The 13,680-nt window shown below is 42.8% G+C and overlaps 1 protein-coding gene across 3 annotated transcripts in view; it reads left to right on the forward strand.

Moving 5' to 3' along the window:
- The window catches only part of ST3GAL1 (ST3 beta-galactoside alpha-2,3-sialyltransferase 1), a 77,454-nt gene that overhangs the window by 17,645 nt on the left and 46,129 nt on the right, over positions 1-13,680 (forward strand). Inside the window, exon 1 of one of the 3 annotated variants that reach the window (XM_068180561.1) lies at positions 139-365. The exons of 1 other annotated variant lie outside the window; for it this stretch is intronic. The gene's annotated coding sequence lies outside the window, so the exon portion shown is untranslated. Of the gene's footprint in view, positions 1-138; positions 366-5,901; positions 5,921-13,680 lie in introns of those variants that run through there. One more of the 3 variants, XM_068180577.1, reaches the window with a different exon arrangement.

Genomic DNA, 13,680 nt, shown 5'->3' on the forward strand with positions numbered 1-13,680 from the left:
AGCAGCCCTGGGTGTCTTGCCAGGCTTGTAGCTGCTGGACTTATTTACTCCAAAATGAAGACTGATTTGTGGTATCACACCAAAGTTAATCCTCTCTCTTCCTGAAATTTTCATTACACAGTCTTTTTGCTGAAGTCTGATCGGTCATGGTGATGATGTACAGCCCTGAAACTTGAATCCGAAGTACTGCCCTGTATTCAATGTATTAAGGGGTGTTTGGAGCAGTGAGGGTTACTGGAAGAACTGACTGGAAGTGGCTGGAAGGGAAAAAAAAAAGCAAACAACCTTTGAGAATGCTTTGATCTGAAATCAAGTATCTGCAACAAGAAGGCAGTGTATTTTTAGGAAGAGGGCACAGGCTTCGTGTAAGTAGATGCATTCTGTTTGATGTGCTGAGATCAAGGTGTCAGAGTCTTTAACTGCTCATCTGGCCATCTTATCTTGTGTTTTCCCTCTTAATTTTTCCCCTGTGTTTTAAAATTGTTTTTCCCACTTGTTCTGTGAAACATTCTTATGCAAAGCCAAGTCTCCTGCAACTCAAGCAAGCTTGTTTGTAGCACAACAAGAGCAAAGAGGTGTCAGAGTTTTGGTTTTTGCATAAAAACACATCACTTATTTCCTTTTTTTTTTTCTTCCCAAGCTTGTTATTAAATGAGTAGTACTTTAATGAAGCATTTAATGGCGAAAACAAAACAAAACAACTTCTATATCCTCTAGATTGTACCCAAATCCCCGAATGAAAAAATATTTAGAGATTAAAACCCTTGCTGTTTCCTGTGTCATTGCAAAGCAATAATAAGCAGAACTTGAAAAGCTCTTCTCTCTCCTGTTTTAGAGTACCAGCCTCTATCACAGCATCAAACAGCCATGCCAGCACTTTTTCATGGTACCAGCTGATTAAGTTTCATAGCAGATTCTCCCCCAATTTAATGCTGCTAATGACTATGTGAATGAAACTCACAATATAAGCACAAGTTTGAAATCTCAGCTTCAGCATTGGAGCTTAAACAATCTGTACAGGAAGAGGCTGTTGAGAATGTAAGCATCAGCTTAAAATTGTCAAGTTTTCCAGTTTTTATTGCAATTTCCCCAAAGCCACGCAATCCACAGCAGACCCAGGAAAAAATTGCAGGAATCGGGTTCTTGCTGTAAGCAGGGACAAGTGGCATGGCCTGAGCAGTGGCACATGATGAAAAAGCCAGTGGTCTCTCTCTCTCCAAGAGGTGAGTCACTTGGGTAATTCCTGTTTTAAACAGGAGAACTGAATTCATGCTTCAAGCAGCCTCACACAGCCAAAGAGGAATAAACTTCAGGTTAAAACCTTGTGTTTTGTATCATTACCTTCTTCTCCTGCCTTTTTACCCCTGCAGTGACAGTGTGTCAGAGGGTAACGATGGGAAGGGGAGCTTTGCTGCATGTGGGAATAATAAAAATCAGCTAGGTCTACACTGTGAGGTCCCAATCTGCAACAAGAGAAATAGAGCACTTGTCTTCTGATGTACAGGAAAGAAAAACAGAGGCGTGTTTAGATGGAATTTTAACTAAATGGTTTAGGCTTTGCAAGTTGCAGCCTTGTAGCCTTTAATGGAGAAGAATGAGTGGCTCATTTACTGTGAGGGTGGTGAGACACTGGAACAGGCTGCCCAGAGAAGCTGTGGATGTCACATTCCTGGAAGAGTTCAAGGCCAGGTTGGATGGGGCTATGACTAGCTCACTCTAATGGAAGGTGTCCCTGCCCGTGGCAGGGGTTTGGAACAAGAAGATCTCAAATGCCGCTTCCATCCCAAACCATTCTGTGATTAATCTTGATACGCAGCAGACATGGTTACAGATGACAGGACTTGATTGACAGTGTGCTGAGAGTAGATGTGCCTCAGCAGGATTTGCTAGCAGCGTAGCAAAGATGTGGGACACTGTTGGAGGCATTATCCAAGTGGGATGCTGCTGCCTGCCTGCCATGAAAGCAGAGGTGAGACCCAGCCATGATGACCCTTGAGCAGAGAAGGATGCAGGAGTGAATCAATCCAGGTGCACAGCAGGGCCCCATGGGATGGAGTTTGGAGAGCTGCCAGGCCCAAAGTAACTGCAAAGTTGTCACCCTTCTAGGCAGAAAATTCCTTGGTGGCCCAAGGAATTTCTGCTGCCCAGGCAGGTCCATAAGCTGAGGTGCTGTACAGTCTGCAGTGACTCTGGTGACTGCTCAGAGATGTTATTCTCCTACTGTACTTGACATGCAGTGATGGAGAGTGGAGGGAGCTGCCACCATGGAACTCCTCTTCTCTGGCAGGATGGAGCCTGTCACTGTTTTATCTCTCTCTCTGCTTGGTCCCAGTGCTGGGAAGGGGGGGTTGAAATGTGGCAATTGTACCCATGCCAGGGAAGGTGGTTTTAGGTTTTCAGGGCTTCCTGAACATTCCAGCTCCGGTACATTTTGTTCCCAGACATGTCTTTATTCTTCATTTCTGTGGCTTTTCAGGCAAGGCTGCTCAGAGCACTGTCCTCCTGGGTGTCCTGGGTTGATGGTGAGGACAGAATAGGACAAGAGAAAGCTGCCAATTTGAGCCAGTGATCAGAGGAGCCAAGAAAACAAACAGCTAGGAAAAATACCTGGCTTCTGGTACTTATTTCCTTAAGAAGCAAAGTGAAGAGCAAAAACATGTGGGATGACTAAGATAGGAAGGAAAATCATGCTCATGTTTGGTGACAAGCCCTGCCTTTCAGCACTGAGGGTAGGGGTTGGTTTCTCCATCTTGCTCCAGGGCTATGTGGGCACATGTGTGGCTCTCATGGACAAGACTCCCACTCCACCTGCCCCTTCTCCTCACTGCTGGCTGACAGAGCCCCTGGCAGAATCAGTACTGGGAATAATACTCTGCTGCGACCCCATAATGTGAAAACAATCTTACAGGAATGAGTCTCGGAGGGAATTGCATCTTCATTTTCTTTTAAGAATACTCCGGTTTCTCTCAATCAGGAGAAGACTGTTCTCCTTATGAAATGAAAGGCAGTGAGTGCTTGGAGGACAGGCATGGTACAAGGTGAAAACAGTTCATGTTCCTTATGCAACAAGGAGCGTTTTCCTGTGCTAGAGCTTCCTTAGAGTGCAGATACTCTAGAGTGCAGATGTTGGGTACATCTGACAGAGTACAAGCATCTGCAAAGCATGTGCTGCTGTCAGACCTGGTAATCTATCCTTCTTTTATGGGTCACAATGAGAAATAGGTACTTTAATATGTCATTTGTCTCATTTAGAGGAGGCATTGGAAAAATAGGCCCTGGAGGTGGGACTTCCTCTGTGCTGACAGTTAAAGTAGCTGTGATGACTTGCTCGGGCATTGAGGTGTGATGTGAGATCAGCTGGGTCCTGCCCCAGCACAGCTGGGAGTGAGATCCTCTTAACCTCTTAGCTGGGGATGCAAGGGCCAGAGGGCAGAGGCTGGGATGTCTAAATGAGGCAGCTAATGCTGGGTCTGTGGTTACATTCTTCTGTGGAGAACTGAAGCACTAAGGTAGTGCCCATCCAGTAACCTGATGGGAGACTTTCAGAGCCCAAACAGCACTGAGTTGTCTACACCTTAATGAAAATCAGTGAGGGCCATGCTGCCTTGCTTCTTTTATGTCATTAAAAGAACCCAAACCAACAAAAAAATATATATATTTTTTTGTATGTAATTTTGTGTGTATGTCATCTTTTGAAAAATATCTAACATGTAGGTGTTCCTTTTAGATGAATGTGGAAGAGATGGAGAAGCTTCCTTCTGGTCTAAAATGAACAGAATCTGATCCTCTTTCTGTAGGAAGAAAAAAAAAATCATTGGCCTGGTTGACTGAGATATGTCCTGCAGAACCAAGACCCAGACTCTTTTCCACTAAACCTTAATACATAAAACAGAGTCAAAACACAAATACTCAATTGTGCTTAGATCCATGGCTCAGCTGAAAGCTGGTTGGTGCCTTCCTGTTGCCTACACCCCTGTACACTAGCATGGATAGGTGATCCAGACTGACCCCATCTCAAGTGCTCACACATGCAGTGAGTGAACCCTTTTCAAAGTGTTTTTTTCCACATGAGGAAACAGCTTCCTCAAGTATTTATTACTTTGCCGTGACCCCTGATTGAAAGGATGCTATAAGCCGTCTGCACAGGGCAAATGTTAGGGTGTTCATTTTTTTTCCTCAAAGGAAAGAATAGCAACATTCAAGTTCCAGTGGAGTGGAGATGCTTCATCAGAGTCTAGTTGACCCTGAAACTTGCTACTGTGCTATAGTTTTGAGTAAACCAGGAGAGCAGGGTTTCTGATACTCCGGGTGCTGTATCTCATGTTTGGGCTGTATTGCTGCCTCCATAGGGTTAAGGAGGAAATGGCTCTTCCTGCCTGAAAGAGCCTTTCATAACGTTCTGGTGGTCTTTTGGAACACCAGCTGCTGATGATAACCCGAGGATGGAATTTCTCCTGTACAACCATCTGAACAGTTGTAATTTCAGTGGCAATTTTCCTTTGTTCACACTCCTCAAATGCACTTTTCTGATGATTTGTAGCAGAGGATTCATTAGTTTCTTTTTCAGCAGGACAGCTCTGCTGTGCATGCAAGTCAGTGTTGATATTATAACACGTTTATCTTTAATTTGATAGCCCATTGCTCTTACACACGTCCACTGTCATTGCAAAAGTGTGCTTTTTGTTGGTTTTTCTCAGGAAGGGATGAGGGGATGCAGAAGTAAAATTTGTTCAGTAAAGAAACATAATTTCTGTTCTCTGTTAACAGCTAAGTATGTAAAAGAATAAAGCCAAAAATATTGGTCAGTCATAGAGAAGTAAAAGGAGCAATGCTTTGCAAATGCAGCTAAGGGATGTGAAAACACGATTCATTTTCAGAAGATTTTGTATTGTAATTCTGTATCACACCTCTGGCTCTCAACACTCTGCTGTCTGTCTCTCTGTGTGTTCAACTCATAATATCCTGATTATTTGTCACTAGCTGGGTAGCTATAGCCTTAGTTACGATGTGATCTAAAATCCCCTGAGACACCAAAATTCTTGAAGACAAGGAAAGATGTTGCTAAATAGCACATGATATAGCTGGAAAATCTGACCACAGAAAGCCCAGATGTCTAGTGGAGGCGCTATTTTCTTAATTACCTAATTTTGGATACTTAAGGAAGTGTGTTAAAAAGAAACAAAACTAAGTTGTGGGCAGTTCTTTTGAGGTCTAACATGACTGTTATGGATGATCCTTAGATTTTCATATGTTTTCAGAAAAAACAAGCAAAGAAACCTCTACTGTATGCCATTTTAGCATGTTGATTTTTTTTTTAACTCTGGAAGCTTTTGAATCAAAAATTGCATTTCAGGTTGGGGAATACTAAATCTGTTTCAGAATGATGCTTTCCTTATTTGCAAGGTTTTTGCTGAACCTTTTATGAATATTTGACTTTGCAGAAACCCCCAAATTACCATCCACCCATGTGCAGCTTTGCTCTGAGGTGGTTCTCTGGTGCTCTGAGTGCCCTTTCTCAGTGCCAGGCCTCGGGGAGTCACAACTTTCTGGTACAAAGCACTTGCCCTGTAGTTCTGCTTTTGCTTTGTTGTATTTGAAGTTTTTTTAACCTTTCTTCCCCCTCTGACCTGCTGCTGCTGACCTTGCTGAACCTCTGTCCTGATCTGTATCTTATGCTACCCTGAAATATCATGCACAGGAAGCATCTGGCTGTTCCCCTGCTGTATGGGGCATTCTTTCAGCGGATTATCTCTGTTTCATTCTGCTTCGTTCTGGCACAAAGCCTGCAAAAGTCATTTGACAGACCTAAGCTCTCTGCAGATCCAGATCATCCATCTCTTGCCACTCCTGAGACGCCCGCGATTCCTGCGGTGTCCACTTGCTCGAAGCTGGCTGCCGTGGGGACGTGGGCATTTGTCAGGTTTGCTTTTTTTCCCCTCTCATTGCTTTGTCAGTCATACCGCCTAGAAAAGGAACTGCAAGTTGCTAGGAGAAGGTGAATCAAAATGTGCTCAACTTTAGGAAGTGAAGTGTGTGGTGGAGATGAGATTTTTAAACATCCACTGACAGTATTCCTGGTGGCAAGGAGGGCTGTATTTCTCTCAAGCTTCTGGCTTCTGCACTTGCAGTTTTCCCATTGCGAGGGAAGTTAACTTTGGTTTTGCAGGTGCAAGAGAAAACAAGTGTCTATGGCTTCCTTCTGGTTTTACACTGGCTTTTCCTTTTTTTAAATAGATTTGGCTCAACTGCTTTGCACAGCCCTGGCAGGTACCCAACCCCCGTCGTGTTTCTTTGTTGAGTCAACAATAAATCCAGCCAGAGGAGAACAGCTTAATGGTCTGTAGTAATCATCCATCCAAAATCCTGGCTAAAATCTTAATCTCTCCAACCTGTGTAGCTCCTTTCCTTCCAAAGGGGAACCATTTATGTGTGTAGTGGGTTGCCAGAGGGTCCTTGTTGTGCCTTGGTGTGTGTTCAAGGCTAGGTCGGATGGCACTTAGAACAACCTGGTCTAGTGGAAGGTGTCCCTGCTCACAGCAGGAGCCTGGAACTGGGTGATCTTTAAGTGTCCTTCCACCCCAAACCACTCTGATTGTTTGTCACGAGTAGTGCAGGTAGCGTTGGTGCAGCATAAAATGGCTGGGACCCCTGGGATCCCCACATCCCTGGTGAAGTTTGTGCCTAACATGTCCGCTTTTGGAAAATCAGGAGAACCTTCAATTGGGATGTAATACCTTTTTCCAGGCTAAAATATAATCTGCTCGGTTCCAGATAAATGGGTTTCACTTTGATGCTGCAGGTTTTAGTCTTGTGCGTTATTGCTGTGTTGATAAGATTAATGATGTTGCCATGGTCATCTTAATGGTGTTTTACCAAAATGCCTCCTTTTCAGGTTGGGTAGCAATGTGGGAATCTCTCCCTTCATGTTTTCTTTTTTTTTTTTTTTCTAACTTTCCTATTAGCAAGAAAAGTATTGAAGTGTGATTCCCAGTGCTGAGACCGGAAGGTTTGTTCAAAGAATTCAAAACCTCATGGTTCCTGAGGGGTATTTAATATTTGGGGCTACACCAAGCCCCTCAGAATACAGCTGCAAGGAAGAAAAGCCTCTGAGAGATATACTTATTCATTACCGTGTACAGTCATACATTACAAAGTTTAATGCTTGCTTGCAGACTGGGTGACAGGGACTCCATTTGTGCTGTGTTTGCCTCTTAATCATTACAATAATTGCTTCTACATCATCTGTAAAAGGCAGATTAAGTCCACACACGACAAAACCTCCCATGGTGTTGCTCCTGAGATCTGCCCAATAAAAGTAGCACTGGGTTTATTTTAATTTTTTTTTGAGGCAAGGTTCTTATTTACCTATTATCAAGCCATGCAATTACTTACAGACATTATTCTTCTGGTCAGTGATGAAATAAGCCCCAAAGTCTCACCAGTGAGGTCACCCAGGTACCTGCAAATGAAGTGCCTGAGCTTAGCAGCAGTTTGCTAGGTGCAGCTGATGCAGTGCCCTGGAAGCAGCAGGGCATTCATTAGCAAGATGCTGTTTGGCTGTGGCACTTTCCAGCCAGGGTGCATGGTGTGCTGGTGGTGCCTGTGCTGCTCTCAGCATCATGGAAATCCTGAAGTGAGTGATAACTCTCTGGTCAGGGCACGAGCAGAAGCAGGGCTGACAACCTGACAGAGACCAGACAGTGCTGCTTGGTTCACAGCACAGTCCTTGTGAACTGAAAGAATTCATTTTCCCTTTCAGGGCCCCTGAGCTTGAGTTTCAAAACGAGAACCATATTTTGAGGTCTTTGTTCCGGCAGAAAATCAGCTCCTCTTTCCTGCTGAAACTCAGTGCTGCAAAGGTGTAAAAATGAGCCAGGCTCTGGCTCATATTGCAGCGTGGCTCATGCCTTAAATTTAGTGTTTTGTGTTTGCCAGATGGGCTCTTTTGGTGGGCCCCTGTGCCCCGTGCGAGCTGTGGCTGAGCAGGGGAGGTCCCACAGTCCTGTCACACTGTGCCGAGTGCGGCTGCTCTCGCTGCCTACAAGTCCTCCAGCTCATTTCCTGTGAGATGTCTCTCTTCTAAGTGAGTAAACCACAGATGTAACTTTCTGCAAAATTACCGACTTTTATGGAACACTTATGGCTCCCTGCGAGGCCTCCTCCTCCGCTCCCACTGTGCTGCTGCTTTTCTGAAGGCAAATTAAACAGATCTATTCCAATCTGACTGAAGCCATTGAGTTACTTAAACAGATTGACCTGACTTGGGCTTATCAATTTCTTTAATGAGGTGTCCTCTGCAACTTCTGCTTGGCTTTTCTCCATCCTTCTTATTAAAAAATTTATTTTAGAATGTCTTTGTTCCAGGTGGAGTCATTGCCAAATAGTTGCCTGCGTATATGCCTGACCCTTACCCCCTAATAATGCTTTAATTTTCATTTTTAAAACTAGCAAAGGCACTGAGAAATCACCTTGCTTACAGATGTAGGATTTGGAAAGTGTTTTAACTCTAAGTGAGGAGCAGCAGTGAAGAGGTTACTTCTTCCCTCTGACTCCATGGAAATAACCCTGCATAACAGAAAGAGTTTCAAGATTAAAATGCTGGGTTTTGTAGCTTGGGTGAGATGTCTTTTTATGATCACCTTTTAAAACAACAACAGTGACAGATTCCACCCAGGCTAGAGGGATAACCACTTCCCATTGAAACTTCTTTATGAAATTGAATCTTCAGGATCAAATGGTGGATATCTGAAAGGTTTTCCCAAATTGTAGGGAAAAAAATAATTGTTGATATATAGAAAAACCAGTGTGCTTCTTTGGGATGAGTGTGCATCAAAACCGGTTGGATTAATTCAGATTTACTCCAACAAAACTGTCCTCTGTCCTTGAGCATCTCTCCCTGGGCATGTCTTTCTTGATGCTGATGGTCCTTCCCCTAAAGCTGTTGAACTGACTGATGTTAGGAGATTGTTTTGGTCTTTTTCCTTGAGCCATTAAGGTCATTTATGTATTGTACAGCAGTCAAGGCCAGATCCTCCACATGTGCATGAAGTCACTCCTGTTTGAAGGCCTTCCTCAGGCTACAAGGAGAATGCCTGTTTTGTACTCTAGATCCTTCAGCTCGAACCTTCACCCAAAAGTACCTCCCAAGTTCTTCCTCCTCTCCTAAAAAATAACAAGCAGTGCTGGTTGTCTTCTTTCAGGTCATAGATTACTAATCCTTCAGGTGTAAGCCTGAGCGGAGCCCTCAGCGGTGGGAAGGGAGATGTCCTTCAGTCTTCCTCTCAACAAAACTGACTTTCTGCAAAAGCCCATCTTGTCCATGTGTGTTGGGCACAACATATACAGCGGAGAGAGGGAAATGAGTGATTTCGGGGGCCTGTTGTATGCAGCCATGAGGTATAGGGCAAATGCTCACTCTGTAAAGGTGTAGGGACATCACACCAGGTACTCTGGGAACATTATCACTACTTTGTTTTTTTTTTTTCTTTTATGACAAAGTCTCTGTAGAGTTTAGGTGCCAGTGTGGGAAGAGGGCTAATGACCAGGAGAGGTTAGATGCACATATTTGCAGTCAGGCATCCTCTTGTTGTCTCTCTGACTCCCTGAGCAGAGTCCAGAGTTCCATCTGAGCTCACCAGGTTTAGCAGGAACTGGTTTTATCTTCATCTTCTGCATGTTCTGTCTATACTTAGTGGGGGCAGGCTCCCAACTCCACTAAAGTGTTTTGTTCTTACATCCGGGTATAAATAAATCCAATTTCATGCAAAGTTGCTGCAGAAGAAAAGCCTTTTGCACTGGCAAATAAACCACCTCTGCTCCAGTCCCTCCTGCTTCAGACACACAGCCTTGCTGCTGACAGTATTTCCATCTCAAATGCACAGTTAGAAGAGCAGGGCAGAGAATCTCAAGATATATCTTGCAAAATAGATACTTTCTATGTTGAAATACATCTCATTCCCAGACAGAGAGGAGTGTGTGGCTGTGGGTCCTGGACCAAGCAGGAGGCAGAGAAGTGGGTACAGCCCTGTGGCATTAGTGAGGACACTGTGTTTGAGATCCCAGCAGCGTGCTCCAGCCTCCTGGCTGCAGAGAACAGTGTTTATTACTGACTGCTCTTGGATTTTTCTGAAACTGATTCACGAGAGCATTGGTATCTGCACTATGTAAGGGAGTGGGGAATGACCCTGTGGTTACAAAGTTAGATGTGTGCTTAAGTGTCTTGCTGAGCTGGTATTAATTTAGAGAAAATGAACAGGTCATTCCTGCTTTGGCTTGAATCTGGGGTGAGCGTGTGCCACCTGATTAGATTTAGGATGTTTCAGTTCTGAGTGCCTAACTGTATGCCTCAACTGACAAGTAAATAAAACCAATATAAGCATCCACCAGAGAAGAGCAGAGCCTTAATGGCACTGAACCATATACAACACTCATTTACCGAGGGTTTTCCAAGGTGTGCGATCCAAGCAGTTGGATAATGAATGTAAAGTTGTCCAGAGGACCATGTATATTGGATTTGCAGCCAGTATTGTTGAGCTGTGGTCAGACTAACCACAGAGAGACCCCTTCTGACTCAAATAATCAGATAGCACTCTGCATGGAAACCACAAGAGTTTTGAGAAGGTGTTTTTTTTTGTGTCCTGTGTGTGGCCAGTGGGCCTGATCCTGCATTGCTGTGCTGGTTCTGAGAAACTGATCATTAAAATCAAAGAGGTTTTTGACTGACTAAGGCGTTCAGACTGTATTGCTGTGGATTTTAGTTCCTGACATTCATTTTCCTTTGATTATCAGTACAATGCTTTATTTTTGTACAGTGTAATATTTTATTAAAGGCGCATTTGTAGCTAATAACATTTATGAAGAGGAAGCTTTGACTGAAATTGCATCTGAATGTCACTTGAATAATGAATGGGAATACCATATATCCATTAAAATTTGAACAATGATAACTGTATGTGTGTTAGAGTCCCCTTTTTGATGGATATGGCCAGCAGCCATTAAAATACAGTGAGAATTATTGTTCACAGTCCCACAGTGGCTGATAATAACACTCTTGATAAGAATTTGCAGCTCAAGACACCAATTTTACAAAAGGGATTTATTGCAGCTAACAGCAGCTCTGAAGATTAAAACGTAGCCATCATTCGGTTCTACTTTAATTTTTTTTTAAGTCTCACATATGTAAAGACCAGATTTTACTTCCCCATCACTCTCTGGAGTTGGTTTCCTGCTGGCCCTTATTAAAAGTTACTCACTTTTTGAATATAAAATGTTAGCCAATATCCCCACTGGTTTAAAAGAAAAAAACCCAAAACTTTTTATCCTATTTTTAACACAGAGGGTTTGTAGCATTTAGAAATAGATGTGGCCTACTGGGCCATCTAGTCAATTTTCTACACCCCTCTATTATTTCTTGCAAGCCTTCATGTTTCTGGGCTTTTTAATGTTTATAGATGCATTGCTGCTGCAGCTGTTCTCCAGCTCAGTGATGTGTGTCACTGGGCTCTAACAAGGAGACTCACATGGCACTTTGAAGTTGGAGTAAAATAGGGAAAAATCTTCTTAATAGAAGCTATCCCAGAAAGTGACTTTGCTTAGCTTACTGTAAATATGAGGTGCTTCAAAAAATGTATTAACTGTAGAGTCTTGTAAGTGTTTTCTTGGACCTACAAAGCTGATGCAAGAGGCAGCGTAGTACAGTGGCTGAGATGTCTGACAGATTTATATCCTGCTTTTTTGACCTTCAAAAAGTCACTTAATCGAGCTTTTCCTTTCCCCCCTCATCCCTTCTGCAGAGCAGAGTTTATCTGAGCAGAAAGTTCTTACTAAGCACCAACTGGACACCTACTGTGCCAGGACCTGAGCTTTATCTTTCAAGGCTGGTCAAATGCAAAATAGTAAGTTGATCTTCTGAAGAAATAGGTTGTTGAAAGAATCATGTAGGCTCGGGTTTTTGACTGGCACAAAAAACTGGATTTCTTAAGGATTTGGTGAGCTGAGTTTAGCTTTTCTTCTATAATTATGAATATAGTTTGTTGACTTTGCTGATTCTTCACCTCCATTCCTGTGTTCCAGTCCAATCTGACAGCAGAAGCTGGAAGGCTCACATCCTTGTGCATTAAACTAGATGCAGTACCTAATTATTATCTTGATTAAATTTGGTGATTAAGTGCTCTGTAATTGTGTGTAAGCTTAGATATCCCAAGATCTTACTCAAAGCCATGGTGACTGATCATCTGGTCAGGGTTGGGGTGGCAATGTGTTGATTAAATCTTACTTTAAGGAGAAGTTGGTTCACATCTCTGAAAGCACTTAAAGCTCTGTGGAATTTTGCTGCATTTCTCTTTGCTGAGCAATATGTAAAAGTGCATCAAGTGCAAGTCTCGATGAGTAATAAATGTCAAGAAAGACTATAGAAGGATGTATTTGTAAAATATATTAATGGCTCCTTGTTTAATTTAAGAAGACAGAAAAATACCACATTACTGATCAATTTCTGAAGTAAGTACAAAAACACCATGAGAAAATAAATATATGCCAGCATCATAGCTTCCTCTTGATGACTAAAGCTATGGCATTTTTAAAGCCAGGGATGAAGCAATTTTAGGCGTGATTCAGTTGAAATCTCTGCCTTTCTCTGTCCTCTCAGAATAAACCACCCATGCATTTTAAATTTTGCTCCTTTCATATGCTACGGGATATTGATAAAAAATGATAATAATAAAAAAGCAACGTCCCTTATAGCAAAGAAAAGGCAGTCTGGTAGTCAAATGTTTTTCAAGCTTGGTGCAACTTGGACTGAAAGACTGGAATATCACCCAGTAATAAGTTTGTGAAGATGAAATCCACTTGGATAAAAAGTACAGAGCTATGCAACTTGACAGGCTGAGTCCTAAAGGGCAGCAGTCTTGGATCCAATAGTCTCTCTCATTTTGAATAATTGCTGTGCAACACAGAATCAAACATTTATTGCTGAGTACAGGTGCATTTGCTTTCCCTGGTGACCCTCTATAAGCAAATGTGCAAGACGATTTTATTACCAGGACTGCAATTCACACAAACTGTTTGCTTTAGAAAATTAAATAAACCCAGACGAAGGACAGTCAATACTGTTGTTTTACCTTCTTGCATTTAAATGCTGCCTCCTGGATGGTTCAATAGCAAGCTGGAAGACAGAGGGGTTCTGTATAATGATTCATGTGAAGAAATTTACCTTTGAGGAAAAGCCACAAGAGCACCAAAATCAAGGGGTTACTTTGCTGTAGGCAAATTCAGAGTATCACCTTCATCTGAGCAGGCTGCTGCGATTGATGACTAGTGGGAATTCAGTTGACTGGAGAAATCTTGGCTAAAAAATTTGTTTCCAAACTGGAATGGCCAAGCAGTGGCAAAGCTTTGATTTTGCTGCCAATGCAGCATTTGAAGAGTGAAACCATATTTGTGGCGGTGGTTGAAAGAGCTTCTAGGAGACATTTGAACCCATGCCATGAATTTTTGAACTAGGAGCCTTTTTCAGTGCAAGGGAAAATGATATCTCAGAGCAGCCCTTGCCTGGGAAGGGGTTGTGATCAGTCTTGCCTTTGGGCAGAGCCTTCCCTGAGACCATTATCTCTTCAGTGCAATTAAAAATAAAGGGAATAAAGGCATCGGTGCCTGGCTTGTAATGATGACAGCACATTGCAC

This window comes from Anomalospiza imberbis, chromosome 1 (genome assembly GCF_031753505.1).
Source record: "Anomalospiza imberbis isolate Cuckoo-Finch-1a 21T00152 chromosome 1, ASM3175350v1, whole genome shotgun sequence".
In the NCBI taxonomy this organism is placed as follows: domain Eukaryota; kingdom Metazoa; phylum Chordata; class Aves; order Passeriformes; family Viduidae; genus Anomalospiza; species Anomalospiza imberbis.